At 42.2% G+C, this 24,208-nt stretch overlaps 1 protein-coding gene across 2 annotated transcripts in view; it reads left to right on the top strand.

Annotated features, from left to right (window-relative positions):
* Nucleotides 1-24,208, top strand: part of RBPMS (RNA binding protein, mRNA processing factor) — a 678,829-nt gene that overhangs the window by 463,395 nt on the left and 191,226 nt on the right. The gene's annotated exons all lie outside the window — the stretch shown is intronic.

Below are 24,208 nucleotides of genomic sequence, written 5' to 3'. Positions count from 1 at the left end.
AGATTTGCACAGTGCTGGAGTTGTGTCTCGGGCTTGACGCAACTCCAGCACTGTTCCAACCTGGCCTATCCTCAACTTCAATGTGGCACGGATCTGCTTCAAGCAGGCGCAAGGTTGTGACGCAGCGGCGTCGGAAATGTGACTGAGTGAAATCTTGTAGATTTCACTCAGCTACTTTTCTGAGGCGTTCCTGTGACGGAACGCCTCCCCCAGCGCCATAACGCCCACATGAAACCTGACACAGGTTTCATGTGGTGCAGGGCTTTACAACGTGACGCATCTCCCTAGATGCGTCACGTTGTAAACAAGGCGCAACGTGGCGCATGGTTTACACTGCCGCTGCATCACAGAAGTGACACAACGGCGGCACAAATGTGGCAAACGGGGGTTGTAAATCTGCCCCAAGGTGTTATGTAGTTAAAATAACAAAAGGATTTCTATGATCTTTCACTACATTTGAACCCATGAGCCACTTCTCACCTATTACGATATGCTAGCCGGTGCCCTTCTCTGTGTTATTTCACAGTTTGGTAACCACTGTTTTTCCAAATATTTTGAGTTTTGGAAATTGATATGAATTGAAGAAGACAGCTTTAGTCGAGGCTTAATTAAGGTCAATAGAAAGAGAAAATTAAAAGTCAAGGAAAACAACTGGTAAGTTAGCAGGTTAGCCTTAAACCCCACACCACCAATTCCATCTTTGTAACCTCACAAATTATTTCACACATACAATAATGAGGGCTATCGGAATGTTGTGGCAATGGACGGTCAAATTATGTGGCAGGGTTGAAACAATTATGTGGGAAGAAAAGGCAAATTATCCTGCACAGTGTGATACAATCTGTGACTATGTTATTTCATTAGTTTGTCATTTCTGCACCTTGCAGTACTGCCTGGACAGAGCTGCACTTCAATATCAGTTCAACACCTGCATTCAGCAATCAGTAATAGAAAGGTCAACAGTTAGGGGCAGATTTACAAGTCCCTTGAGCCAATTTTGCGTCACTTTTAACATGGGAAAAGTGACGCAAAATTGGCGCAAGGGGCATGTAAATCTGCCTCTTTATCTTTATAAAGGGTCTGCCATCGCACAGAACCACCTTTTTTTTGGGTGGAACTTTTGATCCACCTGAGCTGTAAATAATTATTTTTTGTAAATTATGAAAATTGTGCAAATTGTGCAGCAGATTCATGGATTATGTGGCAAATCCATAATTATGCGCAAAATACCACAGCTGCACAATTGGGTAATTCCATTGGCCCTGACTAAACTGCCCTGACTCTAATTTGCCCTACTTCCCTTCAGCTGTTTTCAGTGTTCATGGGTGACTTTGCCTATGAGACCTTTCATGTGAACTGGAAAAAAAACATTTTAACTTTTCCCCCCTTTAATCAATCTACACCAGACTTGGTAAGATGAAAGCCTGAAAGTTGAAACGTTTTTTTTACAAAATTTCGAGCATATTGGCAAAGGATGGAATAGTGTCCAAACAGTTAGATAAAAGAACAGTTCCCATGTCGTTTTTGGGAGGCCTTCAGGTCTGACGTATTGTAACCACTTCATCAGATCTAAAAGTAAGTTCAGATTGGGTGAAATGGATAAGAATTTTTTTCCCCAGCTGCTGTTGGTAGACCCTGTCCACCGCACCAAGATCACGTGATTATTTCACAATGTGGGAAACAGATTTTGTGCCAGATATTGTGTAATTGCAGGAATGCAAAAATTGCCACATTATATTTTTCTGATGTCTAAAGCTCCAGGACTTGGCTTCTTATAGAAGTTTGATTTATTAATGTCACGGCTTTGCAGAACATTTTCTACGTCAGCAGACCACCATACATCGAATCTGCCACTTAAAAGTCATAGGCTTGTTTGTCAAACTCAAATTATTTCAACATGTGGACAAAGTGCAGACTTATACAAAGTTCTGTAGGAGTGCAGTGGGTATACCCACCGTTGTTTGCAGTTTGGTATTACATAGCGGGCCGCAGACGCTTGTACTGTCCCTTCAGTAATGTGGTTTGTGATGGTTCTAGTTGTGCACCAACAAGATCACAAGGGGCATTCCCTCATTTGCTTTGGGGCATGGCCAGAAGCAAATAAGGGAGCCCTTTCCCATTTCACCCAAGGCTTATTACAGACTTGGGCACAAAGAAGCTGCAAGGAGGCATAGTGATTGAGGGCCATTTAGAAAGTGACACACAGGCAGTGGTTTTGGAACAATTTTCAGAGTGGGGGTACTGCCATCAATGTTACGTCACTGGAGTTTGTAGATTTATATTGCCCAGCTTATCAACCGTGAGGGTATCCAGGCGCTGTCCATAGGCATGGGAGATTATCGGCCAGATTCATGAAACGAAAATCGGCTCGCAAAGGGCCAGATTCTGAGAATCTGGCCCTTTGCGAGCGCAATTTTTGCATTTGGGATTCATCATCCCAAATGCAAAAATCGCTATTCACCCCATGCATGCTATCCAGATTCCCCTCCGTTGCTGAGCCCTTATGAAAACGGGCGTGGTCATGACGGAACGGTTCCGTCATTAGCAGCGAAGGGGTTAAAGAATTCGCACATTTGCGAGGAATTGCATTTATGGAATCTCTATTTGAGATTCCTTAAATGCGATTCATGAACCATTTAAAAATTGCGAAATTGCAATTTTGGGCCGCTATTTACCGCGAGATCAAACCTCGTGGTATATAGCGAAAACTTAGAAAAATGCATTTAAATGCATTTTTCTAAGTTGCATGTTACACACACACATGTCCTTTGGACATGTGTGTGCGCAACACCAATGTAGATTACATTTCAGGGGTGCTACAGGGTGTCCTTTGGTCACCCCTGCACCCTTGAAATCGCAATTTCAAAATGCGAATCGCTAATAGCGATTCGCACATTGATATGTCTTCCCATTCATTTCTATGGGCCTTTAGGCCCATAGGAATGAATGGGGAGTTATTCCTTATTTGCGATTAGCAATTAGCTAATCGCAAATAAGGAAGCTGTAGGAATCGCAAAATAAATTGCGATTTGTACATGATTCCCGTTTTGCGAGTCTGTAATAGCGATTCCTTAATAATCGCTATAACTGACTTGCAAAACGGGCCTTTGATGAATCTAGCTGTATGTGAATTGACCAGAATCACAGGATGCTGTGAAGATGCAGAGACTCGAACCCGGATCCCCAGCGTTCGTGTCGGCAGCTCTGGCCGCGGTGCCACATCCTCTCCCAGGTCATAGGGTTTGTGAAAGAATCAAAGCGAGTGCTACATGAATTGTAGGAAAATGCGCCACGCCCAACCAGCAGGAGAATGCTAGGGTTGTATTAAGCGTCCAATGGTGCATTTTACAGCACATTGTCCCAAATATAGGAGTAAAGCAGGGAGGAGGGGTTACTGCCATTCACAGACAGCACATTGTCCATTGAATTGTCCTCTTGAAATGGCCATTAAATGTTTACAAGGCGTGCAATTTTACAGATCAACCTATGTGGTGCACAAACAGCGCGTGGACATTCGGTTTCTGTGTATATTTATCACATAGGTGAAGTGCCTTGTTTTTTATCCTATTAAAGTCTTTGTTTCCGTCACACTTCAGAATTAGATGAATATACCTCTCACTTGCAACTGTATGTTTTTCCTATATTTTTCTTGATGCAGCTGCAGCAGGCATTTGTTTGTTACTTGCTGTGGATACATTTTGAAATATTTGTAAAGTTCATTTACAAGAATTCCAAACATTTGAGAGGCTGCAGCCTTTTCCTCCCACACTCACTTGACCCCAGGATGATTGTCAGTTGGTTACAGAATTCACTCACGTTGCAGTTAGAGAAGAGAAAAATAAATACCACTCTCCGTGTTTAAAAAAAAAAGAATACAGTGGTTTGCCAGAAGACATTGCCTGGCATTTGACCTCTATCTTTGAATGCACAGACAGTGCTACATGCTACTACAAGATTAAAACAAAACAAAAGGCCTCATTATTGATCAATCTTATTTGAAAGTACTGCAAGGTTACTCTGGGGGTGCTGCAGCACCTCTCGCACCCCCAGTTACAGCGCCACTGCAGTCAGGGGGCCCCAGGTCTCTTCTTTTGGGGAGGTTGTGGGTGGTGCCATGGACACCCAGGCATCTCCCATAGGGCGGGTGCAGAAAGAGGCTGCACCCGCCAGTGGGAGGATCCATGTCCACTCTTGAAAATTAGGTTGGTTCAACTCCAATGGAATGCACGGGTGCAATTTCAAACAATGGCCATGTCTACACTTAAGCGCTTTCCTCAGCGCAGGCTAAAATGGCTGACCAAGTTCACGCCGGCACTATAGACAGCATATTTTTTTAGACAGACACTGTCCCAGTCTGAAGTGGGCGCAACGAAATAAGGGAGCAGTGTGGACCATTATTGACTGTTTTATTTACTTCACAACGTCTGTCATCATTGACTGGTTAACCGTTTCGACGCTGCTGGAATTCCCCTACGGTGCGGAAGAATTCCACGCGTGCGCGGAACAGACGGCCCCCGGCCGTTCTCCGCCCACGCCCAGTCCAACGCATCGAAGAGGTTAAGAATATCTGTAAAAACAGCTGTGGTCGAATCTCTGGCTTGGGGTGCGAGGGGCACCGAATGGTATAGAGTAGAAAGATGTAGCTATAATTGGTGTGTTGTTCCTTGTCTTACCCACGTATGACAAGACAACAGTTACCAGACTTTGGTGATTGAAACTTTAGAACAGTCTCCAGAGACAATGGCAAGGTGGTCTAAAAACTTCAACTTTGAGTTTGAGCAGCGTCCTAAAGAAGGCAATCCAAATTATTAATTTACAGACACTGAAGGAGTAGGAGGGGGTGAGTAGACGTTTCCTATTGAGCCATCAAATAGTACAGTATTGTAATAGTGCAAGCGCAGTCGTTTTTTAACTCCCCTGATAAATACCCGTCCAGCGAGTACGTTTTTAATCAAGTGAGATAAATAACACCAATTACTAGTTTATGGAGACTAAAATGTGGGTTTTGGTGTTTAACGCACAACAAATCTCCATGATACGGTAAATACCATAGGTTTTAATGCATCGGATAATTATCGGATGAGTTAAATAAAACCAAACTCATAATTCCACGCTGTGCGTAAATAAGGCTTCACACACAGGATGGAATTCATTGTAGATTCCCAGAAAAAACACAACCTGCACTTGAACAACTTAAGGACACATGCAGGAAAGTTGCCAGAGTGTCAGTACCATAGGCGAGAGAAGGGCATGCTACTCAGGTGTGGCTAATCGAGTCAACTTTGTCCTGGGGAGAGGTGAGGGAGCAACCTAATGCTAATGATGCCCTTGGTGTTTTTGACAAACCATCAATCAACTAAGGAAAGTATTTCCATTGAGTCATAGGGGAGTTGTGGGCAAATTCACCTGCAGTGGACGCCTGTGGGTCCCTCTGCATTGTATCCGATTCACTCCATCATGGGTGTTATGGATGCCTGTGGGTATTCTGACTGGAGTATGGAATGTGGAATGCATTGAATAGTGTTTGGCTGCTTAAGTCATGCAATGACTGTTGGGGCAGTTTATACTGAGGCCCTTATTACAGGTGGCAGACGTAAATTCCTATCCATATGCAAGAATGTGGTGAATTCTGATACATTTGGAAGTTGGTGAGTTAAACACCAACTCTGTTTTAATTCTTCATCTTCCAGAGCAAAACTTCAAATAGGAGGTATTTACAGCACTTGGCAATTAGCTCAGTCAGCTGTATCCGTTTGGTATTTACCGGGTGCCGAAAACATCCTTTCGTGGCCCCTTTGTATTAAGGGCCCAAGGACTCCGCAAAGAATTTGTGATTGTGCCGGGTGTGGTGTACATAATAATAATAATAATAATAATAATAATCTTTATTCGGTTTTTACAATTCGAAAAGCCATAAAAGATAACAATTTAAAAAACATTAAAATTACAATTTTTTAAAAAAGTGAATTAAACATTTGATTTCTTAGCTCGGACAAATACTTTTTTGGCAGTTTGGCAAAAAATAGCAAAAGATGGAAGGTTATGGTTTTACAGATTATTTCTGTGTCTCATGATGCACTTTAAAAAATTTAATACATGATATACCGTACATTCTGAGTCCAAAAATTGAAGAGATAACATCGCTGGGCGGCATTGTCTATGGCCCCATTTTTTTAATAGGGGAATGTGGTGTACATAGTATGTATATCATTGTAACTTAAGGATAACTAGAATGCACTTCATATGCCTTCACCAGACCACATCCTGCCTTCTAGTGAAGCTACCTGCAATGTGTAGCTTTGACAGGTAACAATATTAGTCAGTCATGTAATAGGGTTCATGAAACTGGCAAGACTTGATTATTGGGTGTTCTTTTTTAAGCATTAACCTTCACTATACCTTTCTATTTGGTCATCGGATTGACTATACCCTTCTTTTAATGTTGGATAATTCAACGAGCGATGCTTACATTTGTGCAGTTCTCTGCAAAAGGCCTCATTTGCACAAATATATTTATGCACGTGACCACAGCTTACGACGGACTTTGATTAAAATTATTTCGGCTACAAGGACCCACAACCTATTGTGCTAGCCCAGTGTGTAACACATTGATTTTTTGGTTAACCGAGAACCACCACTGAATTTGTGCAGATGGACACCACTGACACTTGTTTGTTGCCCACTGGGGTTCTTCTGGTCGGCCAACAAGTGGCCGTCTTGCTGGGAAAGAAAAACTTGGAAGCACCAGACCACGCCTTTTGGCTGATCGCAGGCCCAGGCATAGATATTGTATTATTAGACTGGACTTCACATCATGTGACCATGTTTCATCACCAGTGGAGCAAAAGACTCCAAAACAGATATATACTGGGGCCAGGCAAGCCATGCAGAGTACACAGAAATTTCCAGGACCAGGCTTTATGTAGAGTGTTGTGCTTCTCTCTGCTGCCTTCCTGCCTCTGTCCTGGAGTCATGGCAAAGCAGCGTTATATCTGCAGGTGAGCCTGCCTGGCTTGAGCAGTGCAATGAAGCTCCCAGCCCTCTCCCACCTTCCTGCTCCAGTACTAGGCTGACTGCGGCTTCCCATCGAAGGAAGGTGCATCAACAAGGCTGCTTGCATCACCCACAAAGCCTTTCACACTCATAACCCAAACTACCCAGTTTCCAAACTTTCCAAAGCAGGAAGAGCCAGGGCTCTGAGAAGCTCCAACTCACTTTTTCTAATACCTCCCAAACTGAAAAAGAAATCCTCACAGACTCACTCATTTTCTGGAAATGCTCCTAGGAAAAAGAAATCCTCACAGACTCACTCATTTTCTGGAAATGCTCCTAGGATCTGGAACGCACTCCCCAGAGATCTCCGCTGTAACCCATCCTTTTCCTGCTTCAAACAGGACCTTAAACGCCTACTGCTCAACAAATACTTTAATACTCTAACAAACTAAGTTATGTTCCCACTGATCACACCCTTATCCTTTTTGACCCTTTAAGGTGGGCATTTGATTGATTAAGCGTCTTCTTTGTCATTCACGCCATTAACTTGTGCTGTTCTAATGTCCTCATTTTGTAACTACCTTGACTGCACAACGTTTTCCTTGGTCTATATGTATGTACGTACCTCTATGGAATGATCTGTATATATGTATGTACTTCCATGGAACGATCCTGCATTATATGAAAAGCGCTCTGATACCTTTGGGTCTAGTTAGCACTATATAAAACCTATAAACAGTAAATAATAAATAACAATAATAACCCCAGATCTCCGTCCAGTGCAAGACTGGAAAGGCTTTGGTAAAACTGGGATATGGTCACACTCCATCGTCAGCCAATGTGACTATGTATTTGTTTTTTTTTACTTGGACATACAATGAATTTTCAGGATGTACATCTTTGAGGAATAAGAGGATGAGATGGAGAGTGGAATCACCTTTTTGCAGGCTGAGTTATTAGGGGGGAGATAAGGAGTCAGGTAGACAACAAAATACAAATTCCCTTTTCTTATAATCTAGAGAAGACTTTCGTCTTAGGGGAGCTGCGGAAGAGGAGCTTTTGGGGTGAGCCAATCTACGTATCACAGTTGTATAGGGATCAACAAATTTACAAAAAAATTTTTTTTCAAAATGCCTCAATGACCATCTTTATACCACTCCCAAAATTAATAAGGATGTACACACTATGATGTAAGTTGAATAAAAAAAGGGTTTTTTATTTTTATATTTATATTAGAGTTTTTCTCTGTTCATATCACCTTGCGGAGCAAATTCGTACATTTATTTATATATAAAAAAATTTTTGTTAAAAACAATTAGTATAACATTTCATCTCATAGAGTCAAATACACAATTAAAAGAAATAATTACGGTACAACAAATTTATCACACAAACATATTGTCGACGCGGCGTTTCGGTGATTTTTATGTCGTCACCTTCTTCAGGACAGTGTGTAAGTTAAAATCTCTCAACTTAAGCTGTTGTTTGGTCTGTCACTTTTTTTAAAAAATTGGCGAAATGTGACCTTTTCCGGTTGGAACTCGTTTTCTTGTTGGTAAGCTTAACAATTTTTTTTTTATATATAAATAAATGTACGAATTTGCTCTGCAAGGTGATATGAACAGAGAAAAACACTAATATAAATATAAAAATAAAAAACCCTTTTTTTATTCAACTTACATCATAGTGTGTACATCCTTATTAATTTCGGGAGTGGTATAAAGATGGTCATTGAGGCATTTTGAAAAAAAAGTTTTTTTGTAAATTTGTTGATCCCTATACAACTGTGATACGTAGATTGGCTCACCCCAAAAGCTCCTCTTCCGCAGCTCCCCTAAGACGAAAGTCTTCTCTAGATTATAAGAAAAGGGAATTTGTATTTTGTTGTCTACCTATAACCCCTTCCCTTTTCACAAAGGGTTTCTCCTTCTAAATCAAAAGGAGATAAGGAGTCAGTCATAATTATAGATGGTACAGTAAACAGGGCCCTTACAGTCCTGTTTTCTTTCTGTTACTGACACTGCCTTCATGACACCAGGGCAAACTAGGTTCAAGGGAGAATTGACAACCTCCATAACAGATGACAAACTAGCCAAACTTAATGAAATGGTCCTACAAGTCAGGTCTAGAAAGGACTTAGTAGCGCATAGTGCGTTAGTATCACAAATTCGATCCCTAAATCTGGCAGAAATGATAACTTATCCTTTTAATTTTAATTAATGTCACCAGTTCATAATTAGGCCAGATGAAAATATATGGTGCAATAGTAAAACAACAATTACTTACTGTACAGTACAAAGAACTCTCTATTTACACTCTGCCTAAAGCCTGCCGTTTTGAAAAGAAGTATTAAATTGCATCAGTTTGTATCATAATCAATAAATGTTATGCTGATTGTAGCCTCACAATGAAGCCCAGCATGTTTCCTGTTCATTTTCACAATCTCCGAAGAAGTTCATAAACCCTCCCGAGACTATGCAAGAGGCATCACTCTTACCTTCTTGCTTCTGGATTTGTGTTTTTAGTGGTAGTCAGACATCCTTCATTTAATTAATTAATTTCTTTATTTACTATTAATTTATTTACTTATGTATTTATGCGTCTGTGCGTTGCTGGTGGTTGCATGCATCTGCAATTCCTGACTTTCTTCTGTCTTTTCTTTGCGTTTTTGATGTTCTTTGTTTCTTTATTGTCTGTAATGTGACGTCTGCTTTCTATATTCATTGTATTTTTTTTTTCGTATTTCAGTAATTTTTTATTGAAAATAAAGAGCATATTTACATGGTACAGGGTGAATCACTATTGGGCAATTGTCCTGTACTGCACACATTTAATCCTGACCATGGTTTTGGTTTCTCTGTTTTTTTGTCCTGGAAGTCGTAACAAATCTGATTAAGTAAAAAAAGGAACACAACTATAAATTTGGCTAGGTAAATTTTCCTTGCTGTACGGCCCTTCCTGGAAAACTAATGTTTACCTGTGGTAACATATGTTTTATTTGTTACTAGGTTATGCAAACATAAACACGTTTAATCTTTCCTCTATGTTTGCCTCAATTGTGCATAAGGAAATTGTTCAATCAGATTACAACGAAGAAATCAATTCCTTTGTTAACTTGTAAGATTTATTTATGTTGGTTTCTTTTTCCCGTCATGGGTGTTACTGCGTGTGAGAGGGTTTATAATAATGATAAAAAAAATAGGCTGAATTCACTTGGTAAATCTTTCTTGCTGAGACATCATATTTTGCTCCTCGTAAAAATACTGGTAAAAATGTAGATTTGCTTAAATATGTTTATGAATCCAAAAAGAAAGCAAAATACCATTTAGAAAAAGGTTTAAGCAGTGAGAATGATAAATGAGATTCTCTTAAATGCTTTTAACAAAACAAAATTATGAACTTTTTGTCCCTCTGGTCAGGTACAGCCTATATAATCGGTTGCATTATTAAAATACATTGTTGCACATCATTTTTTCAGCAGTAATTTACCATCCTTCTGCTGCTTATTATCGATAAGGATTTTTTTCAACATATCAACTGTAGGTTCAAATTAGCATGATGAGAAAGAGGAATTTTCTGCTAGTATAGTCTACTGTTTTACCATCTCTTGATATCCCAGATGGGCTGAGAAGCTCTAATGGAACCAATTCACCCGAAGACAAGCAAATATATTATTCCACAAATTATGTAATTGTGAAAAATGCCAAAACACGTCACAACAATCCCTTGTCACATGATATCTGGTTCCTTGATTTCCCTTTTCAAAAAGTTAGCTAATTTTTTCAAGTGTGAAGAATAGGTCCTACATTGTACATTATTGATTCACTTTAAATTTGTATTTTTAGAACCTCATTCACAAAGCACAATTCGGTGTGTGTCATATCTGGAATTTTAGGAGTAAATCAGTAGAAAGTCAAATTTACCCACTGAACCTAAACGTCAGTGAGATGACTTAGCTAAACGTTTGCAGTTGGCATCTGTAGTGATTTGATGGTAAGGAATTTGAAACCACGCTAGGCTAACTCAACCTTCCAAGCTATTTCCAGCACTTAAACATGGCAGAAGTGAAGCACGACGCTCTCTGTATAAAATAAAGTATTAATAATTGCTAATAACCATGCAGAGCATCGATTAAAATAAAGTATCACAATCCATCTAACTAAGAGAATAATCACATTTTGTACCCAGTCTTATTATTTCCATACAATGCTTATCAACTGTTATTAAAGACCGGGTTCAGTCGATCCACCTCCCCCCTTTTTGTTCAGCTAAGGTCCAACTAGAATGTGGAGTCCCTCGGAGATCCTCCCTTTCCCCTCACTTGTTCAATCTTTACATTCGCCCACTGATAAATTCTTTACAGAAGCAGAAGTTGAAAATATACAACTACACTGATGATATGCTGCTGATTTTCACCATTGACAACACTACTGAATCTCAAGTTTTATTCAAAACACTATGTCATATATTCGGGACTGGATGATTAGTCACCAGTTGAAGCTAAACTCCAACAGAACTGAAATTGTGGTCACGAAGAGAAAAATTCATCAATGGAATCCTTCCTTTTGTCCCCTGGGATGGGATCAACAGTGAAAAGTCTTGGGACTTTCATCGATGAGGATCTATCCCTAAAACATCGGACACCTCTTCCTCTTGCTTTCTCAAGCTCCGGAGAGTAAGAAAAATCATGAGATATTTCACGGTGGGTGCTGCCATCCAAATGATTACTGCCGTGATGATGTCTTGGAATGACTATGCCAACGCTCTTTATCTGGGACTCCCTATTGACTTAAACCACAGGATGTAATTTGCTCAAAATCAGGCGGTCCAGTTGGTTTTATGCCAACCAAGACACTGCCATACTAACCCTCTGATGGAATCGCTACACTGGCTTCCTGTATCCCAGAGGGCAGTTTTTAAAACAGCCTGTAATGTCCTTAAAGCCCATTGCAGCAAAAGCCAGCATTCATGTCCTCAAGGATTCCACGTTGTAGTCCTACCCCACCTCAGATCATCTCAGCTGAATTTATTAACTGTCCAATCCCCTTAACATTGTCCAATTAGCCAGATATGTGGGTTTCTGGAAACTCGTAAAAACTTGGCTGGACAGACAAGCTTATGGCTAATCTTGCTGCTATTGTTGCTTTCCCTACCTTAGAACCAAGAGACCTTATGGTGAACGTGCACTCTATATATTCCCCATAACATAACATTAACTGACAACTATCAAGTAAAACCTTTAAAATAATGCACATACTGCCAATTAGTTAGCTTATGTAGGCACCTGGACACTTAGCTTGCCACTTGCCTATGGCCTCCAGTTCCTGCTTGCTTCATACTGATCCATTGACACCACACCTGCCCAGATTTTCCTGCTGGGGTTTTCCCAGCCGGGTTACCTCACTCACCGTTCTTCTTGCCAACAGAAGCCCCATCCACCTCAGAACCTACCTGATGCAGGCCACAGCGCGACCACATCAGTAGACACCTGGACACCTAGCTTGCCTCTTGCTTGTGGCCTTCAGTTACAGCTTGTTCCAGACTGATGCAGGGACACGGCAGCTGCCTGGGTTTTCCCTTGACCAAGGAGAAGCAGCAGCTCTGATCCTCCTCGAGCTCTCGGCATCCTTTGACACCGTATCCACACACTGATCAAAAGACTTCAACACATCGGCATCAAAGGGGACGCATCCAGATGGATCACCTCCTTCCTCACCAGAAGGACCTAGGGATCCACTGCCCATCTTTTACCTCTGAATCCAAGGAGAACATCTGCGGTTTCCCCCAGGGTTCATCCCTCAGGCCCACACTCTTCAACGCATATATGACCCCACTGGCCATTATCTCACGGTGTCAACATAATTTCTTACGAAGGTGACACCCATCTCATCCTCTCACTCATTGATGACACCACTACCACCAGAACCAACTTTCACAGATGCATGCCAAACATCATCGACTGGATGAAAAACAACTGCCTGCAGCTGAACACAGAGAAGACAGAAGTGCTAATCTTTGGCAATAGCAGCAACACTTGAAACGATTGCTGGTGGACATCAGACTTAGGAGCCGCACCCACTCCCTCCAACCACGCCAGAAACCTCGGAATCCTCATTGACAACAAGCTCACCATGAAACAACAGATCAACACCATCTCCTCCGCCCACTCCTCACTCTGCGCATGCTATGTAAGATCTTCAAGTGGCTACCACTAAACACGAGAAGCATGAGACACAAGCCGTCCTCACCAGCCGACTGGTCTACGGTAATGCTCTCTGCATAGGAATCGCCACACACCTTCTACAGAGACTTATGACCATATAGAACGCCACAGCCAGATTCATCCTCAGCCTTCCCCGATGAACCCACATCACACCCCACCTCAGGAAACTCCACTGGGTACTCGTACAGAAGAGTTGCCAATTCAAGCTGCTGACTTACTCACACAAGGCACAACAAACCAAGAACCCGCCTACACTAACCACTGCTTGAACTTCCACCAACCATAGTGAAGACTACGCTCCGCCTCTCTTTCACTTACCCATACTCCCCGCATCTACCGAAGCAGAAGTGGAAGACGCTCCTTCTCCCACATCGCAGCAAAGACCTGGAACAGCCTCCCCATGCACCTCCGGACCATCACCTCACTTCTGGAATTCCAAATGGCCCTCAAGACCTGGCTGTTTGAATAATCCTCTGGGGCCTGCAAGTGCCTGGATACCCTATCGGGGGATTAGCCGAGCATTATACATCCTGATTGATTGATTGATTGATTGATGTGGTTTATTCCTGCCTGTTTCCTGATCATTCTACATTGATCATGAATTATTACATGGATGGACCAAGGATATCTTAAAATAATCTTTTTGTCGAACAGGCATATTCTCAGTAGTTTCTAATTTATGCTCACATATGGTGGTTTTTGGCAGGATTGCACTGAAGAGCTTAATTAATGGGTAAACATAGGGGTCAAATTATTTGAAATATATATTACTGTCAGTTCTTATTTCAGATTATTAATATGCTTAGAAATCTCTAGGTGTAGCTGCTGATCAATATAGCAGAAAGTCAGGTAGTGCCCAACCTTAAAACACAAAAAATGTAATGTGCTTCTTTCTACTTCAGACTTTTCATTTAGCCAACCAAATACATCTCTTTATGGCCAGATTTCCTAATAGTTCACGCAACGCAGCACAGCAAGCAAGGTGCTTCGCTGCATTGCGTGAATGTGTGAGATCGGAACATATTTATAAAGATATGGAGCTGTTCCGCTCTATCCCTGCACTGTCGCTCTCGTTGCTGCCCAGCCACAAGGGAGCCTGTGTTATGGGCTAGATATTTTCATGCAGGTAGGACTGTCCTATCCTTAAAGGCAATATCCTCTGTGTAAGTGTGTGCAGCCTCAAGTAGATGAACCATTCTGGCGGAAACTAAGGTTTACAGACTTTAATAAATCTGGGTTTGCGTCAAAATACATGAGTGGATGCACAGGAATGCCCATGTTCCACACATGTACGTCCCTGGCTGCAGGGTAATGCAAGGTAAAGCATAAGCTGCCTCGTGTTACTTTTTTTGTTACAAAGTCACTCTACGTTATGCAAATTGGACTTTTCATGGCTTTGTAAATACCAAAATAGATTTTTCACGGGACTCTGCCAAAACAGTGACGCATACCTGCTGCAAAATCTTAGTAAATCTGGCTCTATTTTATGTACCATTTAAAAGGGCCACTGAAATTGTGTGAATTTGTGGATGCTGCGTTTTCCACATAATTATGGATTTTCCACATTTGCTACAGCATTATCTGCTACATAATCTCCAGATTTTAAAAAACAAATTGTTTGTGGCCTAACGGCTAGGGCGGTTGACCTCGGAGCTGGGGAACCAGGTTTGAGTCTCAGCATGGACGCTCAACATTCTGTGATTCTGGGCAAATCACTCAATCTCTCTGTGCCTAACAAAATGAATGTGTCCATCTGTAACGTATTTGGTGCTCATGTGAAGCGCTCTGATCGAGTCTAGTTTGCGCTATATAAAGCTCCACAAAAAAAAAACCATAACAAAAGTTTTGCCGCATGTTGCTGTGCAATGGAAGGCCCTTCGCAAAGGTTGACCAGTCACCTTTCTGTTGTTAATTGCTGTATGCTATCACAAAATGTGCAGAATTACTCTGGATAGTTTAGCTTTTGTTGCCACATAATTTAGTCAAACCTTCCGAATAATTTTGTCCTCCTATGCCACATAATTCCTATAGCCCTGCCTATTAACCGCGTTATCAGAATTTCTTATGATACAGATCATTGTAGGTATTCTGTAATCAGGCTTTTATTTTTGCATGTCTCTGTCCTTCCACTGACAAAGGTCCGGCAGTTTATTTGGTTAACTGTGTTATATTTAGTAAGGTGAGGAGTTATGCAAAATATGCCTAAGAACACAGATCAGATACTTACTCATAGGTTACAGTGCAAGGATGCAGGTTTCCAAGATCTATTTCTCTTCTATTAATATTGAACTCCCCTGCAATATTCCAAAAAAATTCTAAATTGTAAAACCGCATATATCTTTTGTGAACAGAGAGATGGAAGAGAGCAGCTCACCCTTCAGTCCAACTAATCCTAATCCCCTTTAAACTCCATGACTTTGGCTATCTCTGCAGAAGGAATTATGCACAGCGCTTTTCAACAACCATCCTTTCTTCTGATATCAAACCCCAGTGGCAGTCAGACAATACACAATGTATGCATTGTTCACTGCCAACTTCAGGTACCATTTGCTGGTTTTACAAGTCACATCAGGTGGTCAGTTTTATGAATTCCACTCACGTTCTTGTTATAATCAAGTATATAGTTGGGCTTATGCACTTCTGCTAACTGATCCCAAATCATGACTGAAGAAGGGCTCTCATCATAAATTGTAGTGAGCACATCCATTTCCTGACTGTCACAGAATGTCATAGGCAGCACTGCACTGAGCGTTTAACCTCATCGGTGCTGCTGACGAGCTCAGCTCGTCATGAGGCACAGTTGAGCTGAACTCATGACGAGCTGAGCTCGTCACGGCCGTTGGAACGTTTGCACGTGGGGATCATTTCCCTGCTGTGCTGAACGTTCCAAAAACGGGTGTGGCCGTGACGAGCTCAGCTCGTCATGAGGGCAGCTCTGCTGTGCCTCATGACGAGCTGAGCTCGTCACCAGCACGGTGGTGCCCCGTGCGGCCCCCTCCCCCCTGCACAGTGGGGGGAAAACACCACGCAGCGAAGGGGTTAAGATCTTTTTTACAAACAAGCTTTAGAAGTAATCCTTTGAGGTTACTTCAAACTGTCCCATACACTATAATTTGAACATTCCTTTCCTCCTTTCGGTTCCTCGTTTTTAAATGTTTTCCTTTTTCCCGATTGTGCAGCAGCCCATTTACATCCTACTTTCCGTACTCCTGCAAATGTTATTTGATCTTTTTAATTCACATTCTAAAATGGCCATCAACCATGTTGAAATGGTAAATTAAAAATTCCAAAATACCTGCCAGTGCATCACAACTGGCTATATCGGGAGTCATCCTGGAATGTCTGTTCTTTACTGCGCACGTGCCAGAATACATAAATTATGTGTCATCACTTACTGGCACCCAATTTGGAGTTATTTTATGCCAAACCAAACAAGCATTGTCGAAGTCAATAGCTCAAGCTTCAGGGTCAGACCTTTAGGCGTTCCCAATGCTTGTTTGACGCTGCAACGTATGTTGCATCAAATTGATAGCTCTACCGCATTGCCACTGAACCACACAGAATATGACACGTTGTTTAACCCCTTGGCTGCGGTGGTAATTCCACCGCAGCGCTAGGGGGAGGGGGGCGGTGCGGCGTCACCATGCTCGTGACGGAACCACTCCGTCACGAGCCGCGGGCGCGCTATGCCCGCTCAATAGAACGCGAGCGCAGGCGCAAAATCAGTGCAGCACAGGCGCGGCGGCCAGGACGTGACGGAACCATTCCGTTACCAGCACAGCGCCACCGCGGCTCGTGACGGAATGGTTCCGTCACGAGCACGCAAGGAGTTAAATTGAGCCAGTCATGGATAGATGATTATACTCAAAGGCAGAATATAGCGGTGGACGGGTTATTAAACGTGTACAAAGGGGGGCTGTTGTTCAGGCAGTGTATACCTAGTAGGAGAGCTCATTCAACATTAAGGTTTATATGTTGTGTGAGAGTGCCACAGGTTAATAATGCTTAATTTGTGAATGAAAGAGTACTGGTGCCTGAAACTCTGATCAGAAGCCCACAGTCTGTGCAAAGAAATGTTGTCATGCGGTTTACCAAGTCTGGTAGTTTTAAAACCACCTCATACCTCTTCAACTCATTACCAGACACTCTCTCCCCCTTTATCTCACACCTGCAGGTTCCTGCTTTTTTTCCTTAATGGTTTTGCAGTCTTTCACTTCCTTTGTCTTTCCAATCTGTGTAATTTTTCTCTCTTGCGCTCCATTAATAAATGATGCAGATATATAAGTGCTGGTCCCTAAAAATAAATGGCGGTGCCCCCCACCGGCAAACACCGGCTCAAAATAAGCACTGCTGGTTCAGCATACAGCCTCAGAGTGTATACTGGAAAGGACTCTAGTATAAATCCTGCTTATTTTTCTCACTCATGTGGAACTAGTCAAAAGATTGTGTGGCTCTTGCTCATTCTATCTATCGTAAAGGTTGTAACCTTTATGTAGACAATTTCTATATAGTCATTTAGCTGCATAATGAGCTGTATAGTGTTTAAATTCAGACAGTAATACAGTCACCTCGAAAGACAGTGAAAGATACTTCGTCAAGTATGCTCAGTTTGGGACAGGAAAGAAGCATGAGAAGCCAATTGGCAAATCGTGATTGACATTGCGGGCCCAGGCCAGGTCTCCAACTCTATTCTTGCTGGGGTGATATAAAAATGAAGTAATGTAATGTAATGTGTCTTGTAAAGCGCACTGCTGCCCTGAGGCGTCGTGGCGCTGTAGACCGCTGGGGAACCCGTCCTGGCTATCCCTGTGAGATGGTCCCTACTGGGTATCTCCAAGGTGAAACCAGGCATCCCCGGCATATGTGGGGGGCCGTTGTGGAGATGAGGCAAGTTAATGCCCAGAGTTGCCGAGTGTGATCCCTAGTTAGAGTAGGCACTGAGGCAAGAATTATCGAGTCCACTGACCCTGGTCCACGACCCTGCCGCGTCGGGAATTGAACCCTGGTTCCGGGCTGTTCTCTGCTTACGGGTCTGCCGCCTCTAACCAGTGAGCCACACCACACCAGTGCATTTTTATGTTGCTGGATTCAGGATTAATGATATGAGTGGATAATGCTGCAAGTGTATTGTAGTATGTTTTAAAGGTATGAATAATGGCAACACAATACATTAAAATAGAAGAAAAAACAGGGCCAGATTTGGGCGTCACTGACGATGAAGAAATGCAACATCTGTTATTTACCCGCACTCTTTCGGAATCATTTGTTTACTCATAACATAAATACCAGGAAACACTGCTGTTTTAAAAAGTCACAATGACCTTTGAAAAATGTTTAGTTAGTGTTTTAAGTAGGAGTGATTTGTCGCTAATGCGAAATGCAGACATGAGCTCACAAAAGACGCATTTCTTTCCCCTTGCTCATCAATGCTAGTACAAGGAAATATACATATATATTTGACCTTAATGTTTCGTTTAATGAGATCTTCCACTAGTTTACCTTTAAAACGTTTAAAAGGTTTAGTTTCTCTTTCTTTGCACAAAAGACAACCAAATGAAGCTTTACTGCACTTGTGCTAGGTGTTGGAAACAATGATGCTTTACTGGTGTAATTGACAGGATGGCAGTTATGAACTAGCAGAATTCTTGATGGGCTGCTGCTGGGCTTCCAATGTTTTAATATTCTCGGGATGCAGCATAATGCATTCACTATCATGTATAAGACCATTAAGGCGCGGATGTTGATTCGCCACAATCCTAGAACTAGAGGAAGCTACATTACACAATTGACCCATGTCCAACCCTGATCCCAGAACAGGCTCTATTTTTTTGCTTATTTGTTTCTGAGTGGCAAGAGGATGTTTAAACAGTAAAAAGTACAAACAATAGCAACCACTGGCAAAGCTAATCAACTGGGTTATAAAACATGCAATATTTTAATTGTCTTTATTTATTTAGTACAAGCGTGCTGGGTGTATTTTGTTTAATACGCGCATTATTACTGCTACTGGAGCATTTGTCGTCATATACCGGAAGTATGTGCTTCATGAATACTGCTTTCTGGAGCTTTTTCATTACCCAGAAAATACAGGCAGTGTTTGAAAATTCACCACTTCTAGTACACCATTACTCCCCATGCTGTCTGTAGTGTTGGGCCCTAGGCCCGCATTACGATTAAAACTGGACGCAGACACCAGCATAGTGGGCTAATTAATGGGCCGCGAGCACGTGCGCTCGGCCCCTTTTATTGACCGGGTCACCTGACTCGTGACGCCGGTGGTGGGTGGGTGTACAGTGTGGGTTACACTTTATAGAAAGACTAGAATGTGTCCCGTAGGACACTACACTGTCCACAGTCCATAGAATTCCAAAGGTATGTGCACATACATTCCATATGCATCTAAAGATTTAAAATAAATGATTTGAAGAGAACTTCTGATTCGAAGAGAACTTCTTATTCAAGTGTTCAATGACACTACCTCCAAAGAGCAATACAAAAAATATAAATAGAATAAAAAGAACTGCTGCCTGGAAAAATATTTAACTTCCTAACGATAGAGTGGTCCAGCTCTGTAATCCCTGCTTTAAAGGATTTATAGATCAGAAACCAACAAAGGCTCTAAAATCTGTCCTTGATGCAGGTTTATCCATCCCCATAAGTTAAATGCAAAAGGAACTTAAACTTTTCAGAATAGTCGAAAGCAAGTAGCTCCCTTAAGAACACTGCATGTTTAATTCATCAACTAAATACACTTTTTAAAGGGAAGAATGGATGTATTTAATGCATGGTTTATGTAGTATTCACACCACTTTGTAGCTACTTAAAAGTGCTTTCAGGAATAACGGGAAGCAGAAGTCCACAGCCTTTTCATTGGATGCTATTTCTCTTGAATAATATGCCATCCATGAGCTACAGGTAACAGTAAATGGTAGGGACCTCATCTATTGTGTGGTAGGCTAAGTGCCAAACCGCTTGGTAAGTGCAGGCCCCAGTGACGGCTGCTATGGTGTGGGGGTGTTGAGGCGGGGCAGGGAGGGGGGATGAAAAAAATAAAAATCACTTGCCTGATTACTGCCGCAGCTTCTCCTTCCTGGCTCCCGGCAGCACCCAATCTCCCCTAAGCCAATCACAACGCTGCTGTCACCAGCATGACAGCAGCGTTGTGATTGGTCTGATCGACCAGTTTGGCAGCTCAGACAGTGCGTGGGTCCTTGGGACTTTTCTCCACTAGGCTGTGCAACACAGCCAGGCGGAGAAATGCTAAATACGCATGACTGTTTGGCTGGCCCAAGACGGCCGGCCAAACTGTCATGAGCACTTAAGGTACATACATATTTCCTACTCCATGTGCCGCCAGCCCGCCCGAACCTGGCCCAGTAGCCCAAATTAAAAATACAAAGATAATAACGTTGTGTTATTATCATTTTATTTTTCTGTTTTCCACTGCCCTGAGAGCAGGGGGGTAACGCTCCTCCACCTTAACGGAAGAGCTTCCACTGGCAGGCCCTGTCCCTGCCAGTCTGCAGAAGCCAGCCTGCCCATATGTGAGTTCCTTGCTGACTGAGTGAAAATATTGGCCAAAAATGCTTCATCCAACAAGGTGACACCACTGTTTGTCAAAACCATGTAATTCCTGATGGCCTACATGTCGTGTCTGTCCCGTCATTTTTGCGCATATCAGAAACAAATCCCCAAAGCTCATTTTTGCTTCTAAAAAAACGAACAAAATAGATTTTTCTGCCTGTGACTGCCATTTCTTGAATTTTAAACATCATTGCAAACCCTACTCTTTAAAATAAGTGTAGCTTTCAATATCTTATCGCAGGCAGTCCCACAGCGGCTAACCTGCCAGCAAGGTGTGTTTTTGCATGGCAATGCCAACTGAGGCTCCACCAATGGAACCGTAACTATCTTTCTCACATCTACCTGCAGTAGGGATCCCTAATGATGAGCAGTCTGGGAAGCCACAGATTTTTGGTGGGTTTGCCATTACCCCTCACCTCTGAAAAAGGTCCTGGATCTTCAATGATGTGCAGAATCTTAGGAAGTCTCCAATCCAGAATTGAAGCCGTAGGTATGGAGGAATACACTGTCGAATCGTTTGCTGCGGGATGGTTACATACCTTGATGAATCACGAAAGCTGTTGTTAGGTTGAAAGTCGGCTACAGAGTGAGAAAACCGTGATGAGGTAATCCGGTGGCCTTTCATGTCCAGGCTTTGTGGACTAAACCCACCTGGCTTGGTTTCAGAGAAGGTGAAAGCGATATTGGAAAAATTTACTGTATCCGCACCTCAGTGATATATCTATCCTATTTGAAGTGATGCAGATGAAGCATGTCCCACCGGCAGAAACGCGTCTGATTCTGCCACTTGTCCTGCCAATGCATGGAGGTACGTCTACAAGAAACGACTGCATTTCAGCTGCCTGTCCCAGACTGGCAAATCTGCCACCATATCTTGCTGCACCTCCAAAGACTTCTATGCAAAGAACAAACAGACTTTAACAAGAAAGACAAGTATAGAAACCCCACCATGCTGCAAAAATCCCCCCACAAATTACACAAAATACATGTGGGCATTTACAATGGATCGCTAATCTTGGAATTACCTTGGCAGATCCATCCGCCTAGGTAGGGAAATGTCCTCTGCTTTGATAAAGGGCTCCAGATGGGACATTTGTTCTCCCATTAATTTGTGGAAGGGGACAATATGCTGCTATGGCAAAAAACCTACATCAGGTACAGTGTTTTCAATTGTGATATTTCTTTCTTGTGTGTCTGAACCACACAATCCGAAGGTGATGTGGCCAGTGAAGATCAAGAGATATTTGTTTAAATGCGCAGTTTCAGGTTGTCGAAGAGGCACCTGAACATCTGCGGAACATCTAAAAAAATTCCAGTTTGCTAAGATACCGCCTGATTTTGGAATAAGAAAATGCCTCTCCTAAGTGTCTTTTTTCTCATCCATTCAGAGAGCCAAACCAACAAGAAGAGCGAATACCTTTGTATCTCTCAGAATACAAAAATGATCCTTTTGGCGGTATATCCTGAACTGGAGCTTTAAGGATGAAAGAAAGCAACACTGCAGGCATGGATACCATGTCTATGCAAACCTGCCAGAATAGGGAGCCTAGTGTGCCAGTTTAGAAAAAATATGTTTTGCTATTGTAACCGTGTGTGGATCCTTTTACGATGTTATTTCATGCCATTAATTAAATTCCCAAAGTATCAGATAAGACTTGTGTTAAGTGCTCAGCATTCCACATACAACCGTCAGCCAACTTTCTTAACTGGAAGTAATAATAAAATGCAGTGATCTGCCTGGGGCCCGGGAATGAGAGGTGTTAGCTCTTTTTTGCAGGAGGCTAGCTAGACCTCCATCTTTGTGAGTAACTAAATCTGCTTTTTGTCCACAAGGATTCCAATTTGCACATTCTAGAGCTTAAAAAACAGGATTGTATTCAATATAAAAGAAAACTGCACCATAGGATAATTTAAGGATGTCTCCTGGCAGTTGCTTGAAAGAGTGGATTATTTATTAATAGGAGGAGCGATTTGGCTAGAAATTCTGTACACAGAAGCGTGTTTTGCCGTGTATAGGTTAAAAAAAATAGTTTGATGGACAACACGAATATGATGGTTGCTGCTGATGGTGAGTGTTAAAGCACAATGTTGAACCCTTTTCAAGATATAACATAGATCAACATATCTCACAAAATGTATAGGTACATAGGACATGGCTGTCAGGGAAACAGGTGAAAAGATAGGGGTGGAAATTGGGATTGTTTCAAAGTAGTAGTAGTCAATCTCACCTTCTTGTTTGCGAAGAAATGGTTTAGAGCAGTCTTTAACCGCATTGCTGCGGCGGCTTTTCCCGCTGTGTGTGGCAATTTTTAAAAAGCCGCGTTACATGACGAGCTCAGCTCGTCATCCGCACACGACCACCGTGGCTGATGACGAGCTGAGCTCGTCATCAGCAGCGAAGGGGTTAAAGGGGAGAGAGAGGGCATAGAATGCAAGTACCTGGGCAGTGAGTTCCAGTGATGAGATCCAAGCAAGTTAAAAGACCAACATTTGAGGTTGCCCAGAGAAGGGTTGGATGTTACTAGAGGATTAAGCTTCTCTGAGTTAAGGTTGCACGTGCGAGGAGCGAAGGACGATAAGTGCCTAGCAGGTATCCCAGCTGGGCAGTTACATAGTAGTTAGTTTATACTTCATACAGGGCCTTGTTTTCGGCAGATGGGTTGAGGAAAGGGATGGCCTGGGAAGGTTATAGAAGGCCCTGGTAGTAAAATGTATTACCTTAGTCAGCAGGGAATATTCGTGAGGCTTACTAATACATGTTTTAGAAGTATATAAAGGAATGTGGCGGTGGCTTTTGCAGATGTTCATTCTTTGGTATCTAGTAGCTAAAGGTATGTCTGTTATGACAGACTCCAGGCACACATTAGTTTGAAAAAGTATGCTAAGGATTCTAGTGAATGGTGTCAAGTTAAAGGTGTGGGGGAATCATATAGGTTCTGTAAGAGCTGTAGAAACTATTATAGCAAGGAAATAGATCATTAACCTGTCAGAAGGGTTCACTATATGATAACAGAGGGCTGTGATACAGTCAGAGACTCAGAAGGGTCAGACTTTGGATAAGAGAGGAAGAAAATGGGTCTCATCTGCATAGAGAGGATGCAAGAAAGCATTGAACGATATAACGGTATCAAGCGATAAAATATAGCTGGAGAAAAGGGGAGACACCGGCTGGTAATGGAGTTTGTGGTGAAAGCAATGAGCACTGTTAGAAAGATACATTTGGCCTAGGAACTAGAAGAACTTTAGAGTCAGAAGGGTAGATATGAGGGTAGAGTGATCCACGGTAGTGAACGCGGTTCAGGGTCTTAGAATGTATTTGCATTTCACTTACGGATTCAATAACTTCGCCTGTTGACCGAGACTATTATTTGACTGTCATATTTACCCTCAATACCTTCAGTACTTCAT

This window comes from Lissotriton vulgaris, chromosome 3_1 (genome assembly GCF_964263255.1).
Source record: "Lissotriton vulgaris chromosome 3_1, aLisVul1.2, whole genome shotgun sequence".
NCBI classification, from domain to species: Eukaryota; Metazoa; Chordata; class Amphibia; order Caudata; family Salamandridae; genus Lissotriton; species Lissotriton vulgaris.
Note: the sequence above shows the minus strand (reverse complement) of the source record. Positions and strands in the feature narration are given on the sequence as shown.